Below are 11,235 nucleotides of genomic sequence, written 5' to 3'. Positions count from 1 at the left end.
GGAGGGGAGGGGATGGGGATGGGAGGGGAGGGGAGGGGGGGCTGTGACGGGGGTGGGGGTGGCATTGAAGTCAGCTCAGGGCTTCAGGCTGCTCCTGCTCTGACGCTGCAGCGAGATTCAGCATCGAATCGTCCCAGAGCAAATTACTGGCTGCACAGCACAGGAGCAGTCCCTTCGGCCCACCATGTCTGTGCCGACTGTGGTGCCATTCTAAATTAATCCCGCCCGCACATACTCCATATCCCTCTGTTCCCCGTGTCTTCATGCGTCTGACTAAATGCCTCTTAAAGGTAGCAATCATTTCTACCTTTACCCCCCACTGGCAGCACGTTCCAGACTCTGTAAAGACAAACTCACCTCACACATCTCATTTAAACTTTCCCCCTCTCGCCTTAAACCAACTGCCCCCTAGTGAGAAACTGTATACAGTATGAGCAGGTACAAAAAGAGTTAAATTCAGGGTTGTGTAACAAAGATTCAGTGAGCATAACTTTGACCAGATAAGAATTTGTAGTAAACAATGAGGTGCTGGAGGCAAGGGCAGTGGGTTAATGAGGTGAAAAAGCATTCATTATGTAAGTCAGAAATCACACCACACCAGGTTATAGTCCAACAGGTTTATTTGGAAGCATTAGTTTTCGGAGCACTGCTCTTTCATCAGGTGGTTGTGGAGTTAAGATCATAAAACACAAGTTATAACAAAAGTTTTTTGCTTTTGTTGTGTGTCCTATGGACTAGTACTCCACAACCACCTGCTGAAGGAGCGGCACTCCGTAAACTAGTGCTTCCAAATAAACCTGTTGGACTATAACCTGGTGTGGTGTGATTTTTGACTTACATAATGAATGCTTTTTCACCTCATTGTCCATCCCAGTCCAACACTGGCTCCTGTTCATTAGGTGAAGCCAGTTAATAAGGTTAAGAACATCCATTGTATAACGCCAGATGGCTTAATATTAACTGTTGATGCTCGCTGATTGTAACAGTCACCCAATCAATATAGATGTTGCCTTATTTGGAGGCTGCTCCCTATAAGTGACTATATAATTCATTAAGAATCTGCTGTTCGAGAGAAGACAATAACTCAAGTCACTGTGCACGTGAGCGATCATTCTCTCTCCCTCCAGCGCCCGGAATAAAGATGAAGGAGGTAAAACTATATTGTGTCTCTGAGCATTTTGCTTTAACTGATACAGAGGTAGAGAAACGGGATGACACTAGTATTATACAGTATCCTGAACTAAGCAAAATAATGACATAAAAATGAGAATTTAATTTTTTTTGTGTACAGATACTCTTAATTACACAAATTTGACTTCAAAATGAATTGTATAATTTCGTTGAACACATGACGACCCAATCTAGCCAGCTGATCAACTGGAGTGATTTTCAACTCAATAGCTTAAATGAGTTTGCATAAACTTTTGAAAAGTCCCCTTGTGGGACCTGCTCTTTGTGGGGAGAAAGGATAAAGTATTCTGTGATTGCAGTGTTTCACCTGTTTTTGTGGTTGTATTTGACTGCAGCCACGTTCGGAAGTGTAACATTAACCCCCAGGGCAAATATTCTGACACATCTCCTGACAGGTCCAGGCAGGAGCCATCTCTGGGTTTATGAAGCAAGATTAACACCGTGTACTCTGCTACTAATATGCTCCCAGATTACAGGTGACCAATAGTTAGTATTTCATGTTTTTAACCAATTTGTGTGTCAGCTATGCCTCAGTGGGCAGCACTTGACTCAGTCACAAGGTTCTGGGTTCAATTGTTCCTCCAGGGTTTGGTCTGAACCTGCAGTCCTGAGGGAATGCTGCTCAGTCGGAGGTGCTATTTTACAGGTGAAACATTAGCTGGAAACGCTCTCTAGTGGATGTAAATGCTCCCATGGCTCTATGTTGTTGGGGAGCAGGTCAGTTCCCCAGGCGACCTGGCCCATTGTTTGTTTATCCTTCAATTGGCATCACAGAAACAGATTGTCAGCTCGACATTGTTGTTCAGAGGAGCTTGCTCAGTCTTTCCTGTCTTACTTCAGAGGCTGTACTTCAAAAAAATGTCATTGGCTGTAAAATGCTGAGTTGTGTAATGTTACAAAGCACACAACACCAGGTTATAGTCTAACAGGTTTGTTTGGAAGCACTAGCTTTCGGAGCGCTGCTCCTTCATCAGGTGGCTGTGGATGTGACATTTATGTGAATAATTACATGTTTCTGTTGGTGTTTGTAAAAGGCATTTGGATTTCAGTTTGTGTTTTAAGTATCGGTGGTGGATAAGTAGGTGGTGATTCTGGACGATAGGATTTACATGCGTTTGGAGAGGGAAGGATTGGTTAGGGCTAGTCGACATGGTTTTGTGTGAGGGAGATTGTGTCTCCCAAACTTGGTTAAGTTTTTTAATGAAACAACAAAGAAGATTGATGAGGGCAGAGCAGTAGACGTTTTTTACCTGGAATTTAGTAAAGCCTTTGACAAGGTTACACATGGTCGATTAAACTAGTAAAGTTAGATAACATGGGATTCGGGTTGAGCTTGCCATTGGATACAAAATTAGCTTAATGGCAGGAGACGGAAGGTGGTTTTTCAGACTGAGGCCTGTGACCAGCGGGTTCCCGCAAGGATCAGTTCTAGGTTCACTTTTTTGTGATGATTGTAGGAGGTATGGTTAGTAGGTTTGCAGGTGTCACCAAAATTGGTGGCATAGTGGACAGTGAAGAAGGTTATTTTAAGACTGCAAAGTGATCTTTATCAGTTGGGTCAATGGGCTGAGGAGTAGCAGATGGCGTTTAATTTGGATAAATGTAAGGTATTGCATTTTGGTAAAACAAACAAAAGCAGGACTTAGACAATGAGTGGGAGGTGTGATGCTGCTGTTCCTTTAACAAGGTTACATTGTCCTTGTATTTTTTTCAGAGATGTCGTAAAAGTCACAGGTTAAGGGTTTCCATGGATTTTAGGGCTAGTTTGTTTACAGCTAACAGATACTGGCTCAGGCAAAAGGCTTTCAGGTTTTAAAAAAATTGTGCAATGAAAGGGGAGTGGCCAGTTCTCCCAGCTCCCAGTTCTCTCAGCTCAGCTTTTCTCTGATTTGGTTTGAACATAGAACAGCACAGCACGGTACAGGCCCTTCAGCCCTCATTGTTTTGCCAACCTTTTATCCTACTCTATAGTCAAACTAACCTACATATTCTTCATTTTATGTCATCCATGTGCCTATCCAAGTGTCGCTTAAATATCCCTAATGTATCTGACTCTACTACCATTGCTGGCAGTACATTCCGCGCACTCATCACTCTGTCTAAAGAACCGACCTCTAACATCTCCCCGAACCTTCCTCCAGTCACCTTTAAAATTATTCCCCTTGTGATAGCCATTTCTGACCTAGGAAAAAGACTCTGCCTATCCACTCTATCTCTGCCTCTCATCAACTTGTACAACTCTATCAAGTTGCCTCTTATCCTTCTTCCCTCCAATGAGAAAAGCCTTAGCTCCCTCAACCTTTCTTCATAAGACATGCCCTCCAGGGCACTCAACGTCCTGGTAAATCTCCTCTGCGCCCTCTCTAAAGCTTCCACATCCTTCCTGTATTGAGGCAACCAAAGTTGAACACAATATTGCAACTGTGGTCTAACCAAGTCTCTATAGAGCTGCAGCATAGCGTTGCGGCTCTTAAACTCAGTCCCCCTGCTAATGAAAGCCAGCACACCATACATCTTCTTAATGACCCTATCAACTTGGGTGGCAACTTTGGGGGATCTATGGACATGGATCCCAAGATCCCTCTGTTCCTCCACACTGCCAAGAATCCTGCCTCTAGCCCTGTATTCTGCATTCAAATCTGCCACTTCTCAGCCCAGTTCTGCATCCTATCAATGTCTGTTGCAACCTACAACAGCCCTCAACACTATGACTCACTCCACCAACCTTCGTGTCATCAGCAATCTTACTAACCCATCCTTCCACTTCCTCATCCAAGTCCTTTATAAAAATCACAAAGAGCAGAGGTTCTAGAACAGATCCCTGCAGAACACCACTGGGCACCGAGCTCCAGGCTGAATAATTTCCATCTACTACCACCCTCTGTCTTCTATGGGCCAGCCAATTCAGTATCCAGACAGACAGGTTTCCCTGTATCCCATGCCTCCTTACTTTCTGAATGAGCCTACCATGAGGAACCTTATCAGACACCTTGCAAAAATCAATGTAAACTGCATCCATTGATCTATCTTCATCTATGTGTTTTGTCACATCCTCAAAGACTTCAAAAATATTTGTGAGGCATGACCTGCCCCTCACAAAGCCATGCTGACTATCTCTAATCAAACTATGGTATTCCAAGTAACCAAAAATCCTGTCTCTCAGATTCCTCTCCAATAATTTGCCTACCACTGACATAAGACTGACTGATCTGTATTTCCCAGGATTATTCCTATTCCCTTTCTTGAACAAGAGAATAACATTTGCCTCCCTCCAATCATCTACTCCAGTGGCAGTGGGGATGCAGAAATCATAGCCAAAGGTGCAGCAATCTCTTCCCTCGCTTTCCGTAGTAACCTTAGGTATATCCTGTCTAGCCCAGAGGACTTATCTATCCTTATGCTTTTCAAAATTTTCAGCACATCCTCCTTCTTAACATCAACCTATTTGAGCTTATTAATCTGTTTCATGCTGTCCTCAGAAACGTCAAGATCCCTTTCAGTAGTGAATACTGAAGCAAAGTATTCATTAAGGACCTCCCCTACTTCCTCCGACTTCAGGCACAAGTTCCCTCCACTATCCCTGATTGGTCCTACCCTCACTCTAGCCATCCTCTCGTTCCTCACCTAAGTGTAGAACATCTTAGGGTTTTTGTTAATCCTACCTGCTAAAGCTTTTTCATGACCCCTTCTAGCTCTCCTAAGTCCATTCTTCAGTTCCTTCCTGGCCACCTAGTAACTATCTAGAGCCCTGTCTGATCCTTGCTTCAGCAGTATTAAGTAAGCTTCCTTCTTCCTCTTGACTAGATGTTCCACATCCCTTGTCACCCAAGGTTCCTTCACCCTACATCCCTTCCTTGCCTCAGTGGGACAAACCTGTCCAGCACTATCAGCAGGTGCTTCCTAAACAACCTCCACATTTCTGTCATGCATTTCCCTGAGAATAGGTCTGGCTGTTCACTGAAAGCAGGCTGTCAGTTGTGAAGCTGCTGGACCCAAAGAATACGCCCCATGCTGACCTTCCCTCTCACTGACCTTTCTCCTGTAAGACCCTGGGTTTGATTTTACGTTTTAGTGCCAAGCGATGTTCGTGGGGATTGTTGCAAGTATTTGTAACACCATCGTTAAGTTGGGATGGCCTGTGGGGTTTTCGGGGAGGGTAAGTTATTCTGGATTCTATTCTCTTTTGTTTGTGTTTAATTCAGTAATCTTGTAAATAAATTCTGTTTTGTTTAAGACTAAGTGGTTTGACCAACTGCATCCCTCCTGGAAAATCCACGCTACACCTGATTAAAACAACAAACAAAGTTAGGGAGGGGCTACTTTCTTGGAATGTTTTGAGGGGGTCTGGCCTGGTACATAACAGTAGGCCCCTGGTAGTGGTATAAAACAGAGAGGGCTGGGGGTGAGCTGCTGCCTCACAGCCGCCAGGGGCCAGGGTTCGATTCCAGCCTTGGGTGACTGTCTGACATTCTCTCCGTGTCTGCGTGGGTTTCCTCCGGGTGCTCCGGTTTCCTCCTACGGTCCAAAGACGTGCAGGTTAGGTGAACTGACCATGTTAAATTGCCCATAGTGTTCAGGGATGCGTAGGTTAGGTGCATTAGTCAGGGAAGATGTAGAGTAATTGGGGAGGGGAATGGGTCTGGTAAGATTACTCTTTGGAGGATTGGTGTGGACTTGTTGGGCCAAATAGCCTGTTTCCACACTGAGGGGATTCTGTGTATAATTGTTTGAAGTTTGCCTCACAGGTGTCAAAGGCGTTTCGCATGCCCGTCTTGGTTGCTCAGACCTTTGAGTATTAGGATTTGCGGCGTCATGTTGAGGTTGTACAAGACTTTGGTGAGGCCTCTTCTGGAACACTGTGTCCAGTTCTGGTCATCTTGTTGAGAGAAGGGTATTATCAATCTGGAAAGGGTTCTGAAAAGATTTACCAGGATGTTGCCGAGAATGGACCGTTTGAGATATAAGAATAGACGCAATAAGCTGGGACATTTTTCACTGGAGCATTGGAGGTTGAGGAGTGACCTTATACAGGTTTATAAAATCATGAAGGGCATGGATAAGGTGCATGACAAGGGTCACTTTCCTGGGGTGGGGGAGTTAAAACTAAGGATCATTTTTTACTGTGAAAAGGGAAAGATTTATAACGTGTATGAGGGGCAACTTGTTTACACAGAGATTGGTCATGTGTGGAATGAAGTTCAAGAGAAAATGGTAGATGAGGGTATGATTACAACGTTTAAAAGATATTTGGATAAGTGAATAGGAAAGGTTTGGTTTGGATATAGGCCAAGTGCTGGCAGGTGAGACTAGGTTAGTTTGGGATTTTGGTCGGTATGAATTTCTTGGACTGAAGGGTCTGTTTCTTTGCTGTATGACTCAATGACTGTCTAACTTACAAAGGAAGTTCTGGTTCACTGGACAATTAGTGAGTTTTGAGAAGGTTTGTTGCTCAGGTTGAGGTTCTGGATATAGGTTTGCTCGCTGAGCTGAAAGGTTCATTTTCAGATGTTTAGTCACCATACTAGGTAACATCTTCAGTGAGCCTCTGGACGAAGCACTGCTGGTATTTCCTGATTTCTATTTATGTTTGGGTTTCCTTGGGGTGGTGATGTCATTTCCTGTGGTGGCATCATTTCCTGTGGTGATCTTATTTCCTGTTCTTTTTCTCAGGGGGTAGTAAATGGAATCCAAGTCAATGTGGTTATTGATTGAGTTCCGGTTGGAATGCCATGCTTCTAGGAATTCTCGTGCGTGTCTCTGTTTGGTTTATCACCACAGGAAATGACATTACCAACCCAAGGAAACCCAAACATATAAATAGAAAGCAGGAAACACCAGCAGTGCTTCATCTGGAGGCTCACTGAAGATGTTACCTTGTATGGTGATGAAATGTCTGAAAATGAACCCTCTAACTCAGCAAGCAAACCTACATCTATCATTGGACAATCACTAGATGATCTTATTAAAAGGCATCGCAGCTTTGAGGTGCCAATGGCCTATCGTCCTGTTCCTGTGTCTTCTCTTTGCAACAGGTAGTTACTGACCATGTAACTTGCTGCCTGTGGAAGCAGAAACAATTGATTTCAGAGAGAGATTGATGGTCCCTCAAGGGAAATAAAACAGCAAGCAATTGGAGAAAAGAGAGAGGGACAAATAGGTTTGACAAGATTGTTATAGATGGACTGAATGGCCTCCTCCTGTTCTGTAGTGACTATATTGCTAATGATTGGGTAAGGTGTTGCCTTGATTTAAAAATTAGAAAAAGGCAAAAGATGTATGTTTGATACAATTCCTTTATAACCTAAGGATGGCAAATCATTTTGCAGCCAATGAAGGAATTTTTGAACTGTTGTAAGAAACACAGAAGTCAATCCACACAGAACAAGATCCTGCAAGGCAGATCAACTGTTATTAGTGGGTATCGGCTGAGATATTAATGTTGGTCAGGATGCTGGCAAGAATTCCACTGCTTGTGTAGTACTGTAAGAAATTCACCAAGGGTCCTCAGACAGCACCTTCCAAACCTACGACCAGGACAAGGGCAGCAGGGGACACCCCCTGCAAGTTCCCCTCCAAGCCACTCCTGAGTTGGAAATGTATCACCGTTCCTTCAGTGTCACTGAGTCAGAATCCTGGAATTCTGTCCCTAAGGGCATTGTGGACTGTAGCGATTCAAGAAGGCAGCTCACCCCCACCTTCTCAAGGGGGCAACTAGGGACGGGCCAGCAATGCCCACATCACACGAGTGAATAATAGTAAATAGCGAATAGATCTGATATATCCATTTGAGTGAGCTTTGGGATCTCAGTTTTACATCCCATCCACAGGCCACAGCTCTGTTAGTGCCACACACCCTCTGATGATACCATGGTGTATTTTGCTAATGATTGAGAGGGATTAGACAGAATGAATTTGTTGTTTTCTTTGTGTATAGGACATATCTGGGCAATGTTCTGAAATGCCAGGTCTTACTGGAACAGCTTGGCTCAGCGTGGCTAGCTCTGGAGCACAAGTCTTCAGTATTATTGCCAGATTGTTGTCAGACCCATAGTCTGTGCTGTATCAGTGCCTTCAGCCCTTTCTTATCACATGGAGTGCATCGGATTGGCTGAAGACTGGAATCCGTGATGCTGGGGAGGCCCGGACAAGGCTGGAATGATTCACATACTCAGCACTTCTGGCTTAAAATAGTTCCTTAGATTTTTACACTGATGTTCTGGGATCCTCCATCATTGAGGATGAGGATATTTGTGGTGCCTCCTCTTCTCATTAATTGCCCCTATCATTTATATTTCTGTTGCAAAGGATTTATCATGTGATTAACTTTACAGTTTCAATCAAACATGTAAAAGAGACTATGGTCTATTACAGTTTACAAATAAAAAGTAATTTTGGAAAGCAGTATTCAGAAATGTTTTAGACAGAGATAATGGATGTTTTATTGATTTAATTGTTGAACACAGTCTTGAAAATTTCAACTGGGTCTATGCTGCCATTGCCTAGCAACAGCCTCTGGATTGAGGTAATGGATGTTTTTGCAGTATACCCCTGGAAGTTGTGGCTTGTTGCTGAAGAACTTCACAAGGATGTTGTTTCTCTGTAAGAGACTGAGCTTAGATCTGAATGCAGTGTTCCTGTGATCCCTCACATTTAAGTAGTTTGGACAAACTCTGATAAGTTTCAAATATCAGGATTCATAACCATTTCTAAACCGAATCTGAAAGCTAGCCTGAAAATTGCCCATCGTTCTATGACTGACAGAAAAATGAACTCATCATCAAGAAAGTGAAGGAACTGAGAAATTACCGGATTCTACCCTTTCACTTTAAACTCTTGATATTTCTGCAAAGCTATGTAGTGTATGTCATAGTCATAGAGTCATGGAGATGTACAGCATGGAAACAGACTCTTCGGTCCAACTTGTCCATGCCAACCAGATATCCTATATTAATCTAGTCACATCTGCTAGCACTTGGCCAGTATCCCTCTAAATCCTTCCTATTCATATACCCATCCAGATACATTTTAAATGTTGTAATTGTACCAGCCTCCACCACTTCCTCTGGCAGCTCATTCCATACATGCACCACCTTTTGCATGAAAAGGTTGCACCTTAGGTCCCTGTTAAATCTTTCCCTTCTCACCCTACACTTATGCCCTCTAATTCTGGATTCACCTGTCCTACTTGAGTATGAACACCCTTGTGCTGCTGTGGGAAGACCCACAATGTCCTTAAGGGAGGGAATTCCAGGATTATGACCCAGTGACACTGAAGGAACAGCAATATATTTCCAAGTCAGGATGGTGACTGGCTTGGAGGGGAACGTGCAGGTGGTGGTGTTCCCATGAATCTCCTGCCCTTGTCCTTCTAGACAAAAGTGGTCATGGATTTGGAAGATGCTGTCAGTGGATCTTTGGTGAATTTCTGCAGTGCATCTTGTAGATAGTACACACTGCTGCTACTGAGCCTCAATGGTGGAAGGAGTGAATGTTTGTGGATGTGGTGCCAATCAAGCACCTGCTTTGTCCTGGATGGTGTCAAGCTTCTTGAGTGTTGTTGGGGCTGCCCCCATCCAGGCAAGTGTGAAATATTCCATCACACTCCGGACTTGTGCCTTGTAGATGGTGGACAGGCTTTGGGGAGTCAGGAGGTGAGTTACCTGCCACAGTATTCCTAGCCTCTGACCTGCTGTTGTAGTGAAGGTGTTTACATAGAACATAGAACATAGAACAATACAGCACAGAACAGGCCTTTCGGCCCAGGATGTTGTGCCGAACATTTGTCCTAGCTTAAGCACCCATCCAGGTACCTATCCAATTGCCGCTTAAAGGTCACCAAAGATTCTGACTCCACCACTCCCACAGGCAGCGTATTCCATGCCCCCACCACTCTCTGGGTAAAGAACCCACCCCTGACATCTCCCCTATACCTTCCACCCTTCACCTTAAATTTATGTCCCCTTGTAACACTCTGTTGTACCCGGGGAAAAAGTTTCTGACTGTCTACTCTACCTATTCCTCTGATCATCTTATAAACCTCGATCAAGTCACCCCTCATCCTTCGCCGTTCCAACGAGAAAAGGCCGAGAACTCTCAACCTATCCTCGGACGACTTCCTCTCCATTCCAGGCAACATCCTGGTAAATCTTCTCTGCAACCTCTCCAAAGCTCCCACATCTTTCCTAAAGTGAGGCGACCAGAACTGCACACAGTACTCCAACTGTGGCCTAACCAAAGTCCTGTACAGCTGCAACATCACTTCACAAATCTTGAATTCAATCCCTCTGCTAATGAACGATAATACTCCATAGGCCTTCTTACAAACTCTATCCACCTGAGTGGCAACCTTCAAAGATCTATGTACATAGACCCCAAGATCCCTCTGTTCCTCCACCTGACTAAGAACACTACCATTAACCCTGTATTCCGCATACTTATTTGTTCTTCCAAAATGGACAACCTCACACGTGGCAGGGTTGAACTCCATCTGCCACTCCTCAGCCCAACTTTGCATCATATCTAAGTCCCTCTGCAGCCGACAACAGCCCTCCTCACTGTCCACAACTCCACCTATCTTCGTATCATCTCCATTTCTCAGCCAAGTTAAGACAGAAACTTGGCTGAGAAATGGAGGCAAGTAGGGAGGGGAAGGAGTTGGTGTTTTTGATTAAGGAACACATTACTGCTGTAACTATGGAAAATATTTCTGAAAAATCGTCCAGTGAAAATATATAGGTAGAAATTACAAAAAATAAAGGAAAGATAACTTTGATGGGATTGTACTATCGCTCCCCCAATAGTAAGAAGGGAATTGAGAAACAATTATATAGGGAGATCTCAGATATGTATAAGCATGATCAGGTTGTAATAAGGGAAGATTTTAATTTTCCAAACATTGGCTGGGGCTACCACAATGTTAAAGGTTTGGATGGTGAAGAATTTTTCAAACGTGTTCAAGAAAATTTTCTTTATCAATATGACGATGCTCTTACTAGAGAAGGAGCAAATTTAGACCTCCTTTTGGGCAATAGGGCAGGGCAGGTG

The 11,235-nt window shown here is 43.9% G+C and overlaps 1 protein-coding gene across 1 annotated transcript in view; it reads left to right on the top strand.

Annotated features, from left to right (window-relative positions):
* Positions 1–9,808: 9,808 nt before the first annotated feature.
* LOC122539530 (probetacellulin-like) overlaps positions 9,809–11,235 on the top strand; it is a 39,948-nt gene continuing 38,521 nt past the window's right edge. The window contains exon 1 of the mRNA XM_043674491.1: positions 9,809–9,842. The gene's annotated coding sequence lies outside the window, so the exon portion shown is untranslated. The remainder of the gene's footprint in view (positions 9,843–11,235) is intronic.

The sequence above is a fragment of the Chiloscyllium plagiosum genome, chromosome 32, assembly GCF_004010195.1.
Source record: "Chiloscyllium plagiosum isolate BGI_BamShark_2017 chromosome 32, ASM401019v2, whole genome shotgun sequence".
In the NCBI taxonomy this organism is placed as follows: domain Eukaryota; kingdom Metazoa; phylum Chordata; class Chondrichthyes; order Orectolobiformes; family Hemiscylliidae; genus Chiloscyllium; species Chiloscyllium plagiosum.
Note: the sequence above shows the minus strand (reverse complement) of the source record. Positions and strands in the feature narration are given on the sequence as shown.